Raw genomic sequence first — 10,775 nt, 5'->3', positions numbered from 1 at the left:
GCCTCTCACCCAGGCTGGCCAGGAACCCCAGGGTAACCCCAACCCTGAAGGGGGTGTGACCAGCCTGAAAACAGCAATCAGCCCCTCATCCAGTATGGCCAGGCACCACAGGGGGGACCCCCCACACTGAAGGCGCTGTGGTCAGCCTGCAAACAGCCATCAGCCTCTCACCCAGGCTGGCCAGGCACTCCTATATAATAAAAGGGTAATATGCAAATTGACCCTAGCGGCAGAACGACTGGGAATGACTGGTCACTATGACACACACTGACCACCAGGTGGCAGATGCTCAATGCAGGAGCTTCTCCCTGGTGTTAAGTGCACTCCCACATGGGGAGCTCTGCTCAGCCACAAGCCAGGCTGATGGCTGCCAGTACAGCGGTGGTGGTGGGAGCCTCTTTCGCCTCCTCAGCAGCGCTAAGGATGTACGACTGCAGCTTAGGCCGGCTCTCCACTGTCAAGTGGACATCCCGCAGTGGCTCCTGGGCTGCCAGAGGGATGTCTGACTGCCAACTTAGGCCCAATCCCCTGGGGAGTGGGCAGAAGCCAGCATGAGGACATCCCCCAAGGTGTCCCAGACTGTGAGAGGGCACAGGCCGGGCTGAGGGCCCCCAGAGTGCACACATTTTTGTGCATTGGGCCTCTAGTTGATATGATAATTTGAACTGGAACTTAGCACTTGGGTTTAAGTGAATGTCACCTATGCTTCCATTTTGAAAAAATAAAAAGCCTGCCAAGAGCTTTCCACTAATTAGTTAATTTAGAGTAATAATTAGATCACATGTATTCTGGAATGGTCATGTAAAAGCTATCTAGAGACAAACACTCTAGCCTGTCTACTAAACAGAAACCATTAGTGTCAATTAAATCTCAAGGATCAAATTGAGAATTATAAAATTCTTATTTTTCATGGAAGAAATTTGGAATAACATGATGTCTTAAGAAATGCTCTACTAAGATGTTTTGAACATTTAGGTATTATTTTCTTTTTTTTAGTTTTAAGGACTTTTTTAAAAAGTAAAATTAATAGAGCCGTTGAAGAGGGAAAATATGATCCTAATGAAAAAAACAATCTGAATAATAAGTTAATAGATATATTTATAGTATTTAATTATTTTCCTATGATTTGAGGTTTTTACTTAGAAGTATAATATTTCACTATATAAAGTAACCATTGAGATTAGGGACCAAAATATGACTTCAAATTATGATAAAATTACTCTCAAATTTTACAGAAGTGTTTATCTGGGTGAATATGTTGTGAGTTTTTAATTTATTTTTTTTCAGGAAGAGATTACTTGACATGATTTTTTACAAATTAACTCCCTTGAAAAAGAAACTCATGATATTGGTTATTCCCATGTTTGACTTACATGTCTGAATGTTGTCTATCCTATATAATAAAAAGCTAATATGCAAATCAACCAAATGTCCAGTTGCTATGATGCCCACTGACCACCAGGGGGCAGACACTCAACATAGGAGCTGCCTCCTGGTGGTCAGTGTGCTCACATAGTTGGAGCGCCACTCAGCCAGAAGCCTGGCTCATGGCTGGCAAGCACAGTGGTGTTAGCGGGAGTATCTCGTGTCTCCAATGACAACACTAAAGACCCCTCGGGGGATGTCTGACTGCTGGCTGAGGCCCAAGTGGACATCTCCGAATTGAGTCCCATACTGTGAGAGGGTGCAGGCTGGGCTGAGGGACCCCTTCCCCCCAGTGCATGAATGCCTTGCACCGGGCCTTTAGTATAATATAAAAACGAACATGTGAGGGGTAACTGCCCTAGTCCAGGGTGAAAATAGAAGAGTCCCAGAACAGAACTGATGTTCTGTGCTTTACTGTTTCCTTCTTTATTTAACCTTTTTCCTTCTGTAACATTAAACGCGATTTTTATGAACCTTTTGCATTGCTCACTAGGATACATACCAAATAAAAAGTAAAACTTGCATTTTAAAAAATATTAGTTCATTTAAAATAGTCCTCTCTCTTATTAAAGTATGTGATTAAAAAGTGGCAATTTAGCAGTTTAAGCCAAGACGATAACTCCATACTGTTCTCCACAGTGGATGCAGCAGTCTGCATTCCCACCATCAGTGCACGAGGGTTTCTTGTTCTTCACATCCTTGCCAGCACTTATCATTTGTTGATTTGTTGATGATAGCCATTCTGACAGGTGTGAGATGGTACCCCATTGTCCTTTGATTTGCATCTCTGGGATGATTAGTGATTTTGAGCATGTTTTCATATGTCTCTTGGCTTTCCTTATGTCTTCTTCTGAAAAGTATCTATTTGGGTCCATTGCCCATTTTTTGATTGGGTTGTTTATCTTCCTTTTATTAAGTTGTATGAGTTCCCTGTAATTGTTGGAGATTAAATCCTTATCAGTGATAACATTGGAAAATATATTCTTCCATGCAGTAGGCTTTCTTGTTGTTTTGTTGATGGTTTCTTTTGTTGAGCTAAAGTTTTTTATTTTTGTGTAGTCCCATTTGTTTATTTTCTCTTTAGTTTCCATTGCTCTAAGAACTGTATTGGTGAAGAAATTGCTTGGGCATATGTCTGAGATTTTGCTGCCTGTGGATTTCTCTAGTATTTTTATGGTTTCCCATCTTATGTTTAAGTCCTTTATCCATTTTGAGTTTATTTTTATGTATGGTGCAAGTTGGTGGTCTAGTTTCATTTTTTTTGCATGTATCTGTCCAATTTTTCCAACACCATTTATTGAAGAGACTGTCTTGACTCCATTGTATGTTCTTTTTTAAAAATATATATATTTTTAGAGATTTCAGAGAGGAAGAAAGAGGGAGAGAGAGAGAGAAACATCCATGATGAGAGAGAATCATAGATTGGCTGCCTCCTGCAAGTCTCCCGCTGGGAATTGAGCCCACAACCTGGGCATGTGCCCTTGACCGGAATCAAAGCTGGGACCCTTCAGTTTGCAGGCCGATGCTCTGTCCACTGAGCCAAAACGGCTAGGATTCCATTGTATGTTCTTGCCTCTTTTGTCAAATATTAATTGAGCATAGTGGTTTGGGTTGATTTCTGGGTTCTCTATTCTATTCCATTGATCTATATGTCTATTCTTGTGTCAGTACCAGGCAGTTTTGAGAACAGTGGCTTTATAATAGAGCCTGATATCTGGTATTGAGATCCCTCCTACTTTGTTCTTCTTTCTCAGGATCGCTGCAGCTATTCGAGGTCTTTTTTTATTCCAGATTAATTTTTGGAGAGTTTGTTCTAGGTCTGTGAAATATGCCGTTGGTGTTTTAATGCGGAGTGCATTGAATATATAGATTCCTTGGGGTAGTATGGACATTTTGATGATGTTGATTCTACCAATCCATGAACATGGTATGTTCTTCCATTTGTTTATATCTTCCTCTATGACTTTTTTTCAGTGTCCTGTAGTTTTTTGCATATAGGTCTTTTACCACCTTAGTTAAGTTTATTCCTAGGTATCTTATATTTTTGGTGCAATGCTAAATGGGATTTTTTTTTTAAGTCTCTCTTCTGTAAGTTCAGTATTTGTGTATGGAAATGCCATAGTTTTCTTGGCATAAATTTTGTATCCTGCTACATTGCCGAATTCATTTATTAAGTCTAATAATATTTGATGGAGTCTTTAGGGTTTTCTATGTACAGTATCATCACATCTGTGAATAAGGACAGTTTTACTTCTTCTTTGGAATTTGGATGCCTTTTATTTCTTCTTCTAGTCTGGTTTTAAAGGCTAGTGCTTCCAGTACTATGTCAAATAGGAGTGGTGAGTGTGGGCATCCCTATCTTGTTTCTGTTCTTAGGGGAAATGGTGTAAGTTTTTGCCCATTGAGTATGATGTTGGCTGTGGGTTTGTCATATATGGCTTTTATTATGTTCAGGTATGATCCTTCCATTCTCAACTTGGTGAGAGTTTTTGTCAAGAAAAGGTGTTGGATTTTGTCAAATGCTTTTTCTGCATCAGTTGATAAGACTATGTGATTTTAACCTCTCAATTTATTTATGTGATGTATCACGTTTATTGATTTTTGGATATTGTACCATCCTTACATCCCTGGAATAAATCCCACTTGGTCACAGTGTATGATCTTTCTGATGTACTGCTGGATCCAATTTGCTAGAATTTTGTTGAAGATTTTGGCATCTATGTTCATGAGGGATATTGGCCTGTAATTTTCTTTCATTGTGTTGTCTTTATCTGGTTTTGGTTCTAGGGTAATGCTAGCTTCATAGAATGGGCTTAAAAATATTTCTTCCTCTTGATTTTTTGGAATAGTCTTAGGAGGATAGGTTTTAGTTCTTCCTTGAATGTTTGGTAAAACTCCCCTGTGAAGCCATCTGGCCCTAGGCTTTTGTTTGCTGGAAGCTTTTTGATGACTGCTTCAATTTCTTCCATAGTTGGCCTATTGAGATTTTTAGAATCTTCCTGATAGAGTTTTGGAAGATTGCATTTTTCTAGGAATATGCCCATTTCCTCCATGCTGTCTAATTTGTTGGAATAGATTTGTTCATAGAATTTTTTAACAATTCTGTATATTTCTGTGGTGTCTATTGTTATTTTGCCTCTTTCATTTCTGATTTTGTTTATTTGGTTCCTCTCCCTTTGCTTATTGGTGAGCCTGGCTAGAGGTTCATCAATCTTGTTTATCCTTTCAAAAAACCAGCTCCTGGTTTCATTAATGTTTTGTATTTTTTTCCTCTACGTCATTTATTTCTGCTCTGATCTTTATTATCTCCTTCCTTCTACTCACTCTGTGCTTTTCTTGTTGCTCTATTTCTAATTCTTTGAGTTGTAGAGTTAGATGATTTACTACCATTTTTTCTTGTTTTTTGAGGTAGCCTGTAGAGCTATAAACTTTCCTCTCAGGACTACTTTCATTGTGTCCCGTAGATTTTGGATTGTGTTTTCATTGTCATTTGTTTTCAGGATGTTTTTCATTTCTTCTTTGATCTCTTTAGTAACCCAACCATTGTTTAATAGCATGCTATTCAGCTTCCAAGTGTTTACATTTTTTATTGTTTTTATTGTATTTTATTTCTAATATTATGCCATTGTGGTCTGAGAAGATGCTTGATATTATTGCAGTCTTCTTGAATTTGGAGAGCCTTTGCTTGTGACCCATATGTGGTCTATCTTTGAAAATTCCCCATGTGCACTTGAGAAGAATGTATATTCTGTGGCTTTGGTGTGAAATGTTCTGAAGATGCCAATTAAGTCCATCTGATCTAGTGAGTCATTTAGGATTGCTGTTTCTTTGCTGTTTTTTTTTTTTTGTTGTTGTTGTTGTTTTTATTTATTTATATTTTTGTCTAGAGGATTTATTCAGTGATGTCAGGAGGTCATTAAAGTCCCCTACTATGATTGTGTTGTTGTCAATCTCTCCATTGATGTCTTCTAGGATTTTTTTTATGTATTTGGGTGCTCCTGCATTGTGCATATATGTTTACCAAAGTTATATCCTCTTGTTGTATCATTCCATTAAGTATTATGAAGTGGCTTTCCTTATCTTTTGTTATGGCTTTCACTTTGAGGTCTATTTTGTCAGATATAAGTATTGCTACCCCAGATTTTTTTTCATTTCCATTTGCCTGAAAGATACTTTTTCATCTCTTCATTTTCAGTCTGTGTGATTCCCCTGTTCTGAGGTGGGTCTCTTGTAGACAGCATATATATAGGTCATGTTTTTTTTATCCATTCAGCCACTGGATCTCTTTTGATTGAAGCATTAATTTGTTTACGTTTAAAGTTTTACTGATAGGTACTTTTTTTTAGCCACTTTTATTTTTTGTGCCTATGTTCCTTCTTCATTTTTTATTTATTCTTTTTACACCAGTTCCTTTAACATTTCTTGCTTTGTTGGCTTGGTAGTGATAAATTCCCTTAGCCTTTTTTTGTCTGTGAAGCTCCTTATTTCCCCCTTCAATTTTGAATGATAGCATTGCTGGATAGAGTACTCTTAGATTCAGTTCTTTGCTTTGCATCTCTTTGTAAATTTCCTTCCATTCCTTTCTGGCCTGAGGTGTTTCTGTTGAGAAACCATTTGATAATCTACTGAGAGATCCCTTGTACATAACTTTGTCTATCTCTTGCAGCCTTTAAGAGTCTCTCTTTGTCCTGAAAATTCGCCATGATAATTATGACATGTTTTGTATGGGTCTTTTTGGATTCATCTTATTTGGGACTCTCTATGCTTGTGTGACTTTTTTCTTCCACACATCAGGGAAGTTTTCTGACATTATTTCTTCAAATAGGTTTTCTAATTTTTGTTCCTCTTCCTGTTGTTCTGAAACCCCTATTATTCATATGTTGCTTCAGTTCATATTGTCCCAAAGCTCTCTTAGGCTCTCCTCTTGTCTTAATTTTTTTCTCATAGTTCAGTTTGGGTGTGTTTTGCTTTTCTGTCTTCTAATTCACTAAATTGGTCATCCTTTTCTCCTAGTCTACTGTTGAAACTTTCCATAGTGTTTTTTATTGCAGCTGTATCTCTCTTTATTTCTTCTTGATTCTTACATAAGTTGTTGATCTTTTCATCTATCTAGTTTATGAACTGTGACCCTTATTCTGAATTCTTTTCCTGACATATTTCATGCCTCTGTTTCACTTAGCTGCTTTTCTGGTGATCCCTCCTTTTCTTTCCTTTGGGGGTTTCTTTGTCTTCCCATTTTTGTTTTAACTGAAGGATCTAGATGTTGAGTCATGTAGGGGCTGCTCCTTGGGTGGCAGTAGCTCCTCGGGCTGCGGCTGCTCCTCGTGTGTTTGCTGCAGCGGCTGCTCCTCGGTTGGCAGCAGCTCCTGTGATGGGCACTGTTTGCAGCAGTGGTGTCTCCTCTGGCTGGTGGGGGGAAGCTGCTTGCGCAGCTGCTGCTCCTTGGATGGGGGTGGGCTGCTCACGAGGTTGATGCTGCTCAGATGGGGGGGACCACGCACACAGCTGCTGCTCCTTGAATGGGTCTGTCTGCTCACACAGCTGCTGCTTCTCAGACTCATATGGGTTGGGTGCGGCTGCCGCTCCTTGGTCAGGGGCAGACTGCTCCTTGGACTGTGGTGGACTGCTCGTGCAGCTGCTGCTTCTCAGATTGGGGTGGGCTGTGCACACAGCTGCTGCTCCTCAGACTGGGGGGAATGGCGAACTACTCACACAGCTGCTGTTCCTTCGCAGGAGACGGCCGCATGAGGCTGCCAGTCCTCAGTCTGAGGTGGGCTGCTTGTGGGGATGCTGTTCTTTGGATGGGAGCAGGCTGCTCATGTGTCTGCTGCTTGTGTGATCACAGTGCCCTGGGCTAAAGCGTTGGGCTGGTCAGATGGGAGCATGTTGTGGAACTCACAGGAGTGAATGCCTGGGGTGGCTGGAGTCTCAGTGACCGTGGGACCACAGCCGAGGTAGCAGGTCCCTGGTGTGGGTGGCTGTAGAGTCCTGGGTGTTATCTGAGGGCACCCTGGTAGAGGTGAGGCTGGACTCCCTGTCACAGCAGCTCTCCCCAGCTGTGTCTACTTTGCCAATTTGGGGTGGATGTTATTCGATTTCCTTGTTCATTCTATCTGCTCTGGGACAAGGCTCAGGGCACCTCTGTCTATTCCACCGCCATTTTATCTCACCTCATTAAAGAATGTTTTAAAAATAAATTTAATTTCTAAATATTTGGTTAAATTTTATCAGGCTTGTATAAATATCAACTTGAGAATATACATTTAAGTTTGACTTCTTCTAATGGTAAATTAGTTGAACATAATCTTAAGAAAGAATAGAAATAATATATTCTGTTTTCCTGTATTACTATTATGAGTGATATAGAAAATGTTTAATCTTACCAAACTAAACTGTCTTTGAAAAGAAACCAAACTTTTTAGATGTTAGGATGCCATGTGCTAAGTGACTGCTCCAGAGCACTAAACAGATGGAAGGTAATTTATGTAAATTTTTGTCTTCCTTTTTAGTTTTAAATAATCCCAATATAAGCACTTAAAAAATGTTCCAGCCCTACCCTGCATCATGGATAGAGCATCAGCCTGCGGACTGAAGGGTCCCAGGTTCGATTCCAGTCAAGGTTACATGTCTGGGTTGCATGCTTGATCCCCATTTGGGGGCATATAGTGGGGAGCATGATGTTTCTGTCTCTCTCTCCCTCTCTCTTCCTCTCTGAAATCAATAAAAATATTAAAAAAAAAACTATTACAGTGGAAAATACCACACATAGTTTAGGTTGTTAAATATATATATCTGATATGAAATTCTTATAAATAAAAATTTTATAAATAAAATCTCTGTAGATAAAACAAATATGTATATATAAGTTTTATCTTTCTTCACTTTGATCCTGGATGCTAGTGACTATTAACCCTACTCCCATTGGACAAGCAGTTAATGATCCATAAAACAATTAAATGTAATAGTGTATGCCTCTATTTAGATATACTCAATGCTAAATGATTTGGTAATGTGTGAAGATAAGAATAGATTTTAAATTCTGTAGGAGTAATTACCTAAACCTAGTTTGCATTTTCAAATTCTTATGTATATTGAGCTATATTTACATAGCTATAAGTATAGACACACATCTTTTAGAAGGACACATCTGTATGTTAAGCAAATTCATCATGATCACAGGAATGTGCATGTGTGTGTGTGTGTGTGTGTGTGTGTGTGTGTGTGTGTACACACCCAATCTTCTTTTCATAGTAAGTCAAATTCTGCCATATGGTGACCAAACCCATTTACTGAAATTATATGGACATTACCAAGCATTAGCCATCATGATTATAATCAGTTGAAATAATCTCTGTAATTTTAGTTAGTGTGGCCCTGCACCTGTTTTCTATTTCAATGATTTTAACCATGCTTGAGTCCACTGTTACCAGAATTTTCCTACCATGAAAAACATTTATTAAATGTCTGCTTGTTTCAACATTTTTTTTAAGGTGTGATGATGGATAGAAAGCAATGAAATGATGTTCTCTCTTTTCAGGGAACTTTATATATAATAGCAATGCTTAACTATTTTAAATATAATCTTTAGAGTACTGTTGAGACAGCCACTACAATTTAACCAATAAAACTGGTGTGGAGACAGAAATATCATGAAAACTTACATCAGTATCTAATATTAAGAATTAAGGGGAAAGCCTGTTACATTCTCTGCAATATATATATATATATATCCATTGTATATGAAAGGAATTTCAGCTGGACTGAAAGAAATTTACCTAGGTTTTTAATTCATGGCCTCTTATACTTAGCCTCATGATGCCAGAAGAAATTGCATTGGGTGGAGTGAAATAGACAAGGAAAAATTTATTCAAGATTATTTAAATAGATACTAAAGCCAACAACTTTGAAAGGCAGGAGAGTTTAAAAGAATGGAATAATGAAGAAAACTGTCTGAAGTTTATTCAAGTTGAGGATATCATTAAGGATATCTCAGTTACGGGCATATGGAAGCTTCACTATCATATATAATCCTATTAATGTTGAATTATTAATATTAATTATATATGTGTATTTATCATCTATCTAGTTATCTATCATTCATTATCTATATGCCTTCCTACCTATAGAAATCAAAGCATTCAACTTGAAAAAAAATCAAACCAATAATTTATGAAAAGCATATAGACTATAATGAATATTTAAAATAATTATCCTCTTGTAGCATCTTATTCATTTATTTAAAACAAATCTTTTTTTCAAAGATTACAGGAAGCCTGGCCAGCATGGCTCAGTGATTGAGCATCAACCTATGAACCAGGAGGTCATGATTCTATTCCCGGTTGGGGCACATGCTCATGTTGAGGGCTTGGTCCCCAGTGTGGGAAGTGCATAAGGCAACCGATCCATGATTCTCTTTCATCATTGATGTTTCTATCTGTCTTTCCCTCTCCCTCTCCCTTTCTCTCTGAAATCAATAAAAATATTTTAATAAATAATTCAGGATTATAGGAAGAAAAAAAGAAAAATACAACTATTTTAAGTCTCTTTTCCCGTGCTTACAGCTCCATATTTCAGAATTGATTGCTATATATAAGAAACTTTCAACTTCACTTGTTAGCAAGTTCTGTATAGTTGACCCTTGAACAATGCAGAGGGTAGGGATTCTGACCTACCACATAATTAAAAAATCCACATACAACTTTTGCTTCTCTAGAAACTTAACTGTTTATTATCTACTGTTGACCTTAACAATAACATAAATAATTAATTAACACATATTTTATGTTATATGTATTATATTGTAGTCTTACAAAAAAGTAAGCTAGAGAAAATAAAAAGGCTATTAAGAAATCATAAGGATTATACATTTGCAACAATTATTGAAAATATTCACATGTAAGTGTTCCCATGCATTTCAAACTCCTATTGTCCAAGAAGCAGCTATATATTTTTGGTAAATAATATAACCTTCACCAGCAGTACTACAATTCCTTGAAACTTTACTAGGGTATGGATCTCTGTCTTAGCAAATGTTGGTCCATTTGGCTTTTACCTCTTTTTGGCATCTGTGGTAAGAGCTTATTCATATTTTATAACCTCATTCTAATGTCAATACTTTCTTAAAAATATAGCTGAGATACATTACTTTTTATACAGATTATTACTCTTCTTAGTATTGTACCCTTTGTACATAATTATCTTATTACACTGCTTACATTGTCCATTGTGTCTCCTTCAGGGTAGCAATCAACTACTATTTATTATTCAAGCCAGAGCAACCAATAGAATTCTAAACATGTAGCATTTTATAAATATTTGTGAAATGGATGAATGAATGAATAAATCATTAA

The sequence above is a fragment of the Myotis myotis genome, unplaced genomic scaffold (assembly GCF_014108235.1).
Source record: "Myotis myotis isolate mMyoMyo1 unplaced genomic scaffold, mMyoMyo1.p scaffold_m19_p_3, whole genome shotgun sequence".
NCBI classification, from domain to species: Eukaryota; Metazoa; Chordata; class Mammalia; order Chiroptera; family Vespertilionidae; genus Myotis; species Myotis myotis.
Note: the sequence above shows the minus strand (reverse complement) of the source record.